Here is an 11763-nt window from a genome sequence, read left to right as displayed (position 1 = left end):
GGTGTCAAATCTCCAAGAACAAAATAGTAGGAAGGTAATCAAAAACATAGAACAAACACATTTACAAGAGCTACAACCTCATTTAATTTGCGAATGGAAGAACTAGGTAGTACCTGGCTACCAATACTAAGTCACAACAGTTGGTCCCTAAAAAAAATGGGCGAAAACACGGAAAGGGCTAAACAAACAGCCAGCAGAGAACTGCATCTACCGCTGAGTCACTCTTTAAACCAACCAAGCTGTTGCCTTCTAGCAAAACAGCATAGTAGCACACATAATAAAGTATATTATTCAATAGAGGGGAGGTGTGTTGGGCTTCACAGCATAAGCACTGGACTGTGCAGCGGTTTGGAGCCCACAAGTGGCACTGCAGAGAAAGAAGAGGCTTTCTGCTCCCACAAAGATTTACAGCTTCGAAAACCCTATACAGGTTGCTGTGGGTCAGATCCTACTCCAAGGTTCTAACAACTCAAAAGATGGATGCCCTACTTAGAAACTGTATCAGCCAAGAGACAATTTCTCAAAAGCCAAGATGAGAGGATACAGAGGCCAGGGAAACTAAAGTTCTGGAATAATAATAATAAACAGAATCGAAGAAAAAAATATCGACACATTATAATAAATGTCCTCAATTTGTGTAGAAAATTCTCAAATGGAAACTTAACTTGCTATGTAAACTTGTACCCCAAACTCATTTTGAAATAAATTGTACACATGTAAAAAGTTGGGGAAAAAAAACTCTTCATATCGGTTAACCTATTTTCGGACAAATATTAACTGATAAATTGGGTAAGCAATTTTTGTTAACATTTTCGTAACATGCTCCCTATAACATTTTTTGTTCAGTACATACGAAGAGGCTTCAAAAAGTTCCTGGAATAAATGTAACGGGGGAAAAAAAAAGGGAGCTTTTCCACTACTCAGAGGGTGCCCCCTCTTAAGTTCCCAGAACTTCTCCTAGGTTCCCTTCCCGTGTTTGCTCAAGAGTGGTTCATATTAATTGAGAGCCTTCTCAGAACACTTTTATGTTGGAATATTTGCCAGCAGTCTGGGTAAAATAATGACGCTCACAATCGAGAAAGCGCAAACTCAACATGGTGGTGAAGAGATGGTGAGGGAGGGGTTCTTCTAGGCCCAGGGCGGTCCTTAAGAAACAGGAAATGGCAAAGAACTCCCATAAAGGTATTGCGGCACTCCCCTCCCCCTATTGAGAAGGGTGCGGCTTTCTCTCCGCCTACTCTACTGCAGCTCCCTTGAGATTGCAGCTAGAGCCCACTTTCGGAGTACCTGTACCTCCCACACACACACTAGCCAGACCTACACCTGCCCCTCCCCCACCAAAGATCCCGGTAGTACATCCGACGTGTCTTGTCCTTCAGGCGGCGGGTGCCCCGGGCAGAACCATAATCTCCGCCCCCCAGAAGCCTCAGCTCAGTCTGCTCCCGCCCCTAGCGCGCGCTTCCTGCCACGTTGCGGAGGGGCGTCGGGCCAGACACTGCGGCGCTGGGCCTTGGGTAGGGCCATACCAAAGACAGCCTCCACGTCACCCCTACCGCCTCGTGCAATGGTATCGCTCATTTGGAATCCGAGCCAATAGCAGGGGGCCGTTCCCTAGTTTTCAGCAGCCAATCAAATGCCGAGACCGAGTAGACGGCGGGTAAACCGACTCCCACAAGGAAAGGGAGGGTGGGAGAACGCGCGCGCGCAGGAGCCACTTTCACTGACCCTACCTTGCCCCCAACCCCCGCGGGAGGCCGAACACGCCACACGCCCAGCTCCCCCTTACCCCACCCAGGGGGCAATGCGAGAGTCCCTAAGCGACTGCGCGCTCCAGAACCTGTAATTGACAAGGGCTTCACTCCAACCAAAACACGCCATTTGTGTTTTCACACACGGCGGGAGGAGAAGAGGCCAATCAGAGGTAAGAGGTAAGCCGGAAGCAATCCTGCTTTTGCAGGAGCAATGGCTCCGTCCGGTTTCGAGCTTTTCCGCTCCCGTCTCCCTCCCTCTCTGGTTGCCGCAAGTCGGCCAGGCCTCCTTTCAGCGTCCAGCCTTTTATTTCCCTTCCAGTTTAACAAACGTTATACTCCCAGATCCCGCAGGAGAAGGGGATTCCCAGCTACCAAAATGTCCACCTCAGCCCCCCCAGTTCCCCTAAAATCCCCCCAAACCACCGGACCATCCTCCAACCTGAGTTCCGCTCCCCTACCTAGCCGAGGCTCTCTGAGGAGCAGGAGCCCCAGAGCACAGCCTCTTCTCCGGGCGGCTCTGCGGGTTCCGCTGATTGGCGGCGAGCTGGCCAATGGGTTCGGGGCGGTGGGCGAAGAAGCCAATGGTGCAGCGGGAGGGGGCGTGTCTGGGTGCCCCTGGCGCCGGCGCTGGGAATCCCCGTGCGGTCAGTGGCGTTTCCGCTCGGGCAGCGGCTGAGTGAGCTGCCGCCGCCGCTGCCGCCGCTGCCGCCGCCGGGGGAGGGGCGGCCGCCGCCCGCCTGCGCTCAGAGACTCACGCAGCCCCAGTCCCGCCAGTCCGCCAACACAGTAGTGCCGTTCTTCCCTCCACCCCGGGCCTTCCCCCCTCCCCGCCTTTGGCTCGCTCCGCCTTTTTGCCCCCACCCCCACCTCCCGGGCAAGGGCCCTTCCCGGCCAGGAAACGCCGTGGCGCCGCGTTGGGCCTAACTCGAGTCCTGCTACCGCTCGGGAGTGCCGTGCGCCGCAGCCCGGGCCCCGGCCCCGGCTGCGCCTGGGACAAGGTAAGGGTCTGAGAGAAGAGATCCCTACCCTCACGACCGGGTCTCTGGGGAGGGAAGGGTCATCTCCCCCGTCGCCGCTCTCTCAGCCCGGGACGTGGGCCTGGCCCTCCCTAGGCGCTCCGCAGGAGGATGCTGCCGCTTCTCATCCCTCCTCGCCGCCCCCCCACATCTTTGCACCCCATTTATGTTAGAAGAGCAACCCCCGTAACCTCCTGAACCCCACTCTCCTTTTCCTGCCTTTCCTGAGTCAGGACGCTTCCCCTCCCCCACGCCTCTGCACTCCGCCTGCGAACTGCCTGCTCCACGTTTATCTTCCACTTGAGGCTAGGCCTCTCGCCGCCCTCTCCCCTGCCCCCTCGCCCTCGCCCTCGCGGCCTTGTGACAACTCTGAGCGCTCTGGGGGCCTCGATCACCCTTCCTACTGTTCCTGGACCTCGGCGCCCCAGCTCAGATGGCTGCTTCCTTTCCCACACTGAAGACATTACCTCCGCCCCCTCCCCCGCCTCACATTCCTGGGCTCCCAGTGGCGAGGGCCCCAATCTCCGGTACAGCCCTCATCGCATTCGTAGGGTTCCAGGCTGCAGTTGAGCCTGATTAGGTCGTTTTTCTAGCTATGGGCGTGGAGTGCGAGCCCTTCAGAAGGTCTTCAAAGGCCGAAGAATTGATTCTTTCTGATCCCCTTTCCCTCTGCGTGGACGCCTGGGTCGGATGGGCTCGGGGATGGGGAAAGCCGAGGCTGAGGGAGGTGAGCCGCCGAGAGGGAAAGTTTCGCTGCTGGGAAAGCCCCGGCGGGGCTGCTGTGTTCTGTAGAGCGCCTCGGCTCGCTTCGGTGCTTAGGCCAGTCAGTGGGCTCGCCCTCGGGTCCTGATGTTGCTGCAGCCAGCTCTGCTGTCTGGGGCAGGGGTGGGTGGATGACCTGCATTTTCTGCTTTCTCATGTTACTTGTGCAATGTGTTCACCAGTAACTCATTTCTGGCCCCAGAGCTCTGGGTTCCATTGGGCTTTGTCTGAACTTAAGTTTATTTCTCCAATTTTCCCCTGTGCTTAGAGTCCAGGTACTCTGGTTTCCTTCATCACTTGACGAAACAAGTTGTTTTAAATGACATATTTGTGGCCAAGGTCATACTTAACATTTCTTTGTTGGGCAGATGTTATGTAGTTATACTTTTGAATGGGTAAGAACTAGCTGAGTCGAGAATTAGGAGCGTTTTGCAGGAGAATGTTTATATATTCCATATTGGGAAAAAATATTTTTAGTAGTTAATTTTCTGTCGCTGGTGTTTTTGGGTCACTCTAGGTGGAAAGTTAGAAATGGTAACTTAGATTAATGGAATATGAGCTAGTACTAAATCATGGAAATTCACAAAGGTTTTTGGGTTTCTTGGCAGACTGACATTTTTTGTTAAAATGAATTTTTTCCCATTTTCTTTTTCAGGAGAATCATTAGTTTTCCTCCACAGTAAAAAATTCGGGCTTATTATGGGATTACAGTGTTTAGGGTTTACTCAGACTGTCGCTAAGTGTAGAAAAAATGAATTATGCCCTTTGGTAGGGCATGACAGAAGGCTCTGTCTCTTGCAGCAAATTGAAATTCGCCTGTAGAGTGCTTGGAAAATTGGCCTTCTAAAGACAAAAAGCTTAATCTTAGCTCTTAAATTGCTAGATTCATCAAAATGGATATTTGGAATCTGGTAAAAGTTTATTTTTCTAATAAAGGACCTTAATTTAAAACTAAAAGGATGACCTTAGGGTTGTTTCTTTCTAAAAGCAGAATTCCAGCCTTTCTGGCATGGAGCTCTGGTCACACACACAAAAAAGGCTGTGTAAGGAGTGGGGGTGGGTAAGGAGAAGGTTGTTCTTTGGGTTGGATCACAGGAGTGAGTATACAAGGCAGCAGCAGCTGCTGGCTCTGGAGCTCTGGTTGCTACGTGAGAAGCTTGAGTAGTGCTGGCTGCTGTCTCCAGGGAAAGACAGCAGTGCAGCGTCCATTAATGCTGTTGGCTGCAGGGAGCTGCACTTAGGCAATGGCTGCTTCAAGGCTAAGAAGAAACCTTGCTAGAATTTTCACTGCTGAGCTGATTTGTATATTTTACCGGTGGGGAGATGAATGTTAACAATTCATAACTGATATATACATTTATGGATATCATTATCAAAAACCTGAATTGTAAAGAATTCTTCTTTTTTTGTTTTTTGGCAGATTTTTTTTAATCTGAGGAGTTATGCTTAGATAAGACTGAAAGTTTCACTGGAGTTTTAATTTTTGAGTTCATTTAAAACCAAAATAATAAGAATTTAAGGATCTTTCTTGAGAACCAGATGGGAAAATCAGCTTTTTTTCTCTGCAACTGACATGTTTGTCTCCACCTCTTTCTTTATTTAATTAATCAAAAAATTTTTTTGGTGTGTTTTCTTCCTTCATTTCACTTGGTAGGCCTTATTTACCTATTGATTAGATGTTTTACTAAACATTTTATGAAACTCAAGACATTAAAAGATTTAGCTCTAAAGAGAACTGCCCTTTTGGGAGTGGTTTCTAAATATAAAGTTCAGAAACAAATTTTAAATTTCTGTATTAGTAATAAACTTCAGTTTAGATTTTTTTTTTTTTTTTGGTGTTTTGACCCGTAAAATTGAGTCATCTTGTATGGATGTGTTGGATATATAGTCTTCTATATCACAACGATGTATCTTTGGTTATGATCAATCTGAAGGACTATTCAGAAAAGACACTTGAAGACAAGCTTTAAGCCCCTTCTGTGGTCTCCATTCCCCCACAGCTCCTGGACACATGATGAAGCAGAGCAGTTTGTCATGTATGGAAGTACTTGGAGAAACACCACCCAAATGTACCACCAATTACATGCAATCCTTAACAGATGCCCATGTTTTGGGTCCCCCAGCCCTTCCTCCCAGATTCTTGCATCTTATATTTTTTTCCCCTCAAAATTATTATTTGTTCTGTTTTCTGTTAAGTGTACTTCAATCCCACAAGCATCTTTAATGTGTATTTGTGGCAGGGAACCAAAAGGAATGGAAATAAGTTTTGCCATTCACAGATGTGGTTTGCATTGTCTTTCCAGTTATACAAGCAGACCAGTGAAACATAACTTTTAGTGGAGAACATTTTGGATGGTTCTTGTGGCACCGTAGGATAAACACTGGACTGCTGACTGCAAGGTCCGCAGTACAAACCCATCAGCTGCTCCTCAGAAACCCTATTCAAGGTCCCTATGAGTCAGAACCAACTCAACTGCACTTAACAATTTTCACTGTGAAATATATAATTGTTGCTAATGTCATCAAGTTGGTTACAACTCATAGGGACCCTGTATAGGGTTTCCTAGCAGCAGCTGGTGGGTTTATGCCACCTACCTTGCAGTCCAATGCTTATCTACAGTGCCTCACCAGGCATCTAAATATACATAATATGCCAGAGAAATAAATTTACTTTAATCTCATACTGTTGAACACATTTATAGTTTAAGATGGGAACTTTTTAGTTTAAATTATGACATGCAATATGTTACCTTATAAGTAGTAGTTTTTCACTTGTTTTTTCTAGCTTGTGATTTTGATATAGTAATTTTCTGAAGAATCTTAAATAAGTATCTTTTTTTCAAGGAAGAGTTTATGTAACTAGTAGATGTGAAGTTTTTTGCATTCTCTCATACTATTTTGTGTCCCGAGACTTAACATACCTTCTGAAATTATTCTGGCCTTTGTGTGAATGACTGTTCATTACTGCCTGTGAATGGGAAAATAGTGCAAAATACAGATGTACAGATACCACTTTTGTTTTATACTCTTTGAGTTGAAATGACTTACTAGGCCATAGTTAGCCACAAATCTTGATTATTGGATCGATTTTATCAGAGAGAAATTGGATTATGACTAGAATAAAATTTTCTTGTACAGTTTAGTTCAATTTCGATGATTTGTGAATTTAGTTTGAAAATAGGAAGTCTAGCAGTGAATTTCATGTTTTCAGTTGTGTCTCAAGTGTTAAAGTTTTTGGTAGATATTTTTAAGACATAAAGCTTAGCTTGAATATGCAAAATGTGTAAGATGGTTTATATTTAGTAGTATAACTGGTGATCATGTGTAATTTTACCCAAACCTCCTTTCAGAGACCCTAAGAAAAAAAATGTAATGGGTCTATGATAAATGGGGATCGATACCATTCCTTACTGCCCCAAATTTCAAAGTATGTGACACAATGGCATTTTAACCTTTCAGTTGTAATTAATAATTGATTTTTCTTGTAGTAAGACTTCAGTAAAGTTCATGACAGATACAGGGAATATCTATACATATGTTGTCAAATGAATTTCTTGTGAAAAATGCCCCATTTTATATTCAATTCTAAACTAGGTGAAAGATTACCAGTAACTGTTGCTTTAGAAAGTTGTCTAATTCAAATGGTGTATGAATTTGTAAAATTTTATCAAAGGAACTATGAGATATAAAGAATGAAACTAAGATTCAGTCCACTTTATCCTTCTTCAGTGAGCAAGGAATTTGTAATCCTGTCCTGCCTCACTTTTTCCACTGTATTAATTTTGTGTACTGAATACCTGAGAGAACAGTGTTAAGAGTCACATGAAGTATCTTTGATATGAAGACACGAAACAGGAAATGAATTACACTGGACTGTGAACCACAAGGTCGGCAGTTCAAACCCACCAGCTGTTCCTCTGAAACTGTACAGGGACGCTGTAAGTCAATATTGACTTGATGGCATTTAACAAGGTAGTTTGCTAGTTTTGCCTGATGCATGTTACTGTTCGCCTGTTCTGCCTTTCTCTTCCTTCCTTCTAGCATGAGAATTCCCACTGTTGATGGCAGACTGAAGTAATAATCTTTTCCTTAGCCCCAGAGCTTGAGGATACCCTTTTGCCTGTGTTATGAACCACAGAATAGCAGTGGCTGTATAAGTTTTTATTGAATTGACTTTTATGTAGAGAACCAAGGTTTTTATTTGTGCTACCTCATCGAGAGAATATGCCTTACAGTTTCTGTTTGAGAACTAGATAGAAGCATGGGAGGAGCCAGAGACCTCTGTAGCAGGATTTGCTCTGAGTAGAAAAGGAAGATTTTTGTTTCAAATTGCCAGCTGCTAATGTCAGACTGACTCCCTTATTATGCCTCCAGTAGGCCTGTCAATATGGCCAAACAGCTAGATAAGTGCGGGGCAGGACAAAGGGCTCTTTGCACAGCAGGGAGGCAGTGTTGGTGGGGGAGGGACAAGAGGTAGGGAAGGCTGGAGGAGGAGGAGGCTCTTTTCCTTGGGAGGTTATTCAGCTTGGCATACAATTAAAGAAATCATTTGTGATTCCCACTCGAGCTTTGAATTTGTTCCAACCATATACTGTTAACCCCAATTTTATTATATATCCTGGAAAATCTAATAGGATCCCAACCTCTCCTTCAAGAAAACAAAAGGAAGCTAAAATTAGTATACTGCTGCTGTTGTGTGCCATTGAGTGGGTTCCAACTCAAGGCCACCCTGTATAGGGTTTCCGTGGCTGTGCATTTTTACAGAGCAGAAAGCCTCATCTTTTTCCCAAGGACCAGCTGATGGATTCAAACTGCTGACCTTGCAGTTAGCAGCCCACTTAACTCGCTCCCAGGCCTCCATGAAGCTTGTATTATATTTGTTGTTGTTAAGTGCCATCGCGTCGATTCCAACACATAGCGACCCTTTATAGGGTTTCCAAGGAGCAGCTGGAGAGCTTTAACTATTATATAGGTTGAAGTTAAAATCCCTTGTTTTCTACTGGTGTCGCGCTGTGGATTAATGTGCCAGTCTGCAAAGTTGTTTAAACTGCAAGGTCAGCAGTTCAAGCTCACCATTTGCTCCTCGGAAACCCTATACAGTGTCGTTACGGTTTGGAACCGACTCAATAGCACTTCACAAAACAACAAATACAAGTTGTGGTTACAAATCGGGCTGCGAACTGCTACAAGGTCAGCAGTTCGAAACTGCCAGCTGTTCAGCGGGAGAAAGATGAGCCTTTCTGCTCCTGTAAAGATGTACAGCCTTGGAAACCCTATACAGGGTCGCTATGAGTTGGAACCAACTCCACAGCACATAACAACAACAAATACAAGTTACTTTATGAGTAGACCATTTCTAGAGCATCTGACAGTTGAATACTCCTGGTATGCTGTGCAGTTGGTTCCAACGCATAGCAACCCAGCATAGGGTTTCTGCGACTGTAATTCTTTACTGGAGCAGAAAGTCTCATCTTTCTCCTGTGGAATGGCTGGTAGTTTCGAACTGCAGAACTTGAGATTCTGACTTATAGAGACCCTGTATAGGGTATTCGAGGAGTGGCTGGTAAGCTTAAACCACAGACCTTGTATTTCAAACTGACCTTGCAGTTCAGTGCATTAACACACAGCGCCACACCAAGACTCCTAAAAGTAGGATGGTGGCATCTAATTTATTAGAATTCAGATGACTCATTCAGCTGGAAGAGATCTGTTGGTTATCAGACTCTATGAGTAAAATCATAATGAGACCTTTCAAATTAGGGGCCCATTTTTCAGTTTCCATTAAAATTTCAAACAGATCAGGGTCCTGAACAATACTTTCAGTCTCTTAAAATAATGATCAACCCATAATGCAAGTGTGCTTTTCCTTTTAAAAAAAAGTTACTTTTACAAATTATATAGAATAATTATTTGTATTATAAAAGTATTCTCCTTTATGAAGGCATATAAGATGTGCTTTATGAAGGGATATACGATGTGGTTCTTTTAAATGCTACTGTATTTTAGGATAATTTGATTTTAGAAATAATTTACTTAGAACTGAGTTTTCCAAGAGTACCTCTGTTGCTTTATTTGAGGTTATCACATGTATTGAAATGTTATTAAGCTAACCTTAAGTTGTTTTTTGTTTTTTTTTTTCAATCCAGAGTGCATGGCAAGTTAAGTGAAATTGAGTGCTATTTTTTGCTTATGGATTTGAGGACTTGTGGCTATTAGCAAAGAAGATGTTTTAACATAATGGAAAAAATTTTAAACTACCTTTAATTCACATTGGAATAATAAGCAAATTGCCTAATTTTTCCTCTTAAAAAACATGGGCTAGCCCACTTAACATGGTATTTTTATGTGTAATGACCTTAGCAGTAATTATATTTAAAAAAATTTTTATAATTATTAAAAATTATTATTAACAGTAAAATAGCAACAGCATTAACATGGAATTGAGTGGTCCTTACCTTTGTTACTACAGAAATTTGGGGTAGTCATTTCTTGACACTTTATCATACAGGTTGTTTCAATAGATTTGTGGTACTAAAATAGAAGCTATCTAGTTCAATGAACTCCATTACAGGTATTTTTCTCTGCATTTGCTGAGACCAACTGACTAGCACTAGGGTAAACATGAAGGAGCTCTGGTAGCATAGTGGTTGCGAGTCAGGCTGGTAACCCTCAAAGTCAGCAGTGTGAAACTACCAGCGGTTCCGCGAGAGAAAGATGAGACTCTTTGCTCCCGTAAAGATTTACAGCCTCAGAAACCCAACACCAGGTCACTATGAGTCGGAACTGACTCCACAGCACATAACCACCACCAGGGTAAACATTGGGTGGGGAGGTATTCTACTGCACCTGTTGTTTAAGTTTTTTCAGAGGGTCCTTAAAAAGTTCACTGCAAAGGTAAAAGCTTAGGGGGTGCATGCCCAGATCCCACAGGACCTGATAGCTGCTATGGCTCCTTAAGCAGTTAATTTTATTTTGAATAAGACCTAGCCAGCAGTAGGCTAGAATGAAGGTGAATCATGGCACTGTACCTCATGTTGTCTCTGCAGCTCCTCTACCTTATTTCCTGCTATTATTGTCCCACAAAGTCCCTTCTCAGCAAAAAAGAAACTAGAACAAAGGGGGGGAAATTGGTGGGCTAATATGATTTTTATCATGATTAGGTTGTAGATACACATATGTATGCTTAAGTACATAAGTATATTCAGTAAGTATGTAAGGTAGTTTCAGTTACGTCATATGCATGTTGAAAGTTATGGACAGTGAATAAGGAAGACTGTAGAAGAATTGATGCATTTGAGTTGTGGTGGTGGTTATATGCTGTGGAGTTGGTTCCAACTCTCAACGACCCTGTACAGGGTTTCCAAGGCTAGAAATCTTTATGGGAGCAGAAAGCCTCATCTTCTGCGGAACAGCTGGTAGTTTAGAATTCCTGACCTTTTGGTTCACAGCCCAGTGTGTAATCACTACACTACCAGAGCTTATTAAAGTGCAAATGGACTGCAAAAGAACAAACCAATCTGTGTTGGAAGAAGTACAGCCAGAATGCTCCTTAGAAGCCAGGATTTCCAGACTTTGCCTCTGGTACTTAAAGCATATAATAAGAAGGGACCAGTCCCTGGAGAAGGGCATCATGTTCGGTAAAGTGGAGGATTGGAGTAAAAGGAAGCCCCCACAAGGTGGATTGGCGTAGTGGCAGCAACAATGGGCTCAAAAGTGGGAACGATTATGTGATTGGCACAGGGTCGTACAGTGTTTCATTCTGTTGTGCTGTGCATAGGATCACTTTGAGTCAATACTGATTTGGTGGCACCTAATAATGACACGCTTAAGTAGGAAGCTAATTTGTCCACTGTTAAAAATGTACAGTGAAAGATTTTTATAACTTTATATCCTTCACTTTATTTTCTGATAGACCATTTCTGATTCTTATCCTTTAAAACACTGAATGTTTTAAAATTGAGAAAGGTGTGAGACAGGGTTGTATCTCACCATACTTATTCAAACTGTATGCTGAGCAAATAATAGGAGAAGCTGGGTTCTATGAAGAAAAATGTGGCATCAGGATTGGAGGAAGGAAGACTCATTAACAACCTGCGATATGCAGATGATACAACCTTGCTTGCTGAAAGTGAAGAGGACCTTGAAACATTTACTTATGAAGATCAGAGAGCACAGCCTTCGATATGGATTACATCTCAATGTCAAGAAAACAAAAATCCTCACCACTGGACCAA

The 11763-nt window shown here is 43.8% G+C and overlaps 1 protein-coding gene and 1 pseudogene across 1 annotated transcript in view; one reads left to right on the top strand and one right to left on the bottom strand.

The window, feature by feature from the left end:
• Window positions 1–1012: 1012 nt before the first annotated feature.
• Window positions 1013–3231, bottom strand: LOC102814157 (annotated as a pseudogene).
• SETD5 (SET domain containing 5) overlaps window positions 2493–11763 on the top strand; it is a 121776-nt gene continuing 112505 nt past the window's right edge. The window contains exon 1 of the mRNA XM_006851561.1: window positions 2493–2749. The gene's annotated coding sequence lies outside the window, so the exon portion shown is untranslated. The remainder of the gene's footprint in view (window positions 2750–11763) is intronic.

Source organism: Chrysochloris asiatica, unplaced genomic scaffold (genome assembly GCF_000296735.1).
Source record: "Chrysochloris asiatica unplaced genomic scaffold, ChrAsi1.0 scaffold00030, whole genome shotgun sequence".
In the NCBI taxonomy this organism is placed as follows: Eukaryota; Metazoa; Chordata; class Mammalia; order Afrosoricida; family Chrysochloridae; genus Chrysochloris; species Chrysochloris asiatica.
This window is presented reverse-complemented; position numbering and strand designations above follow the sequence as displayed.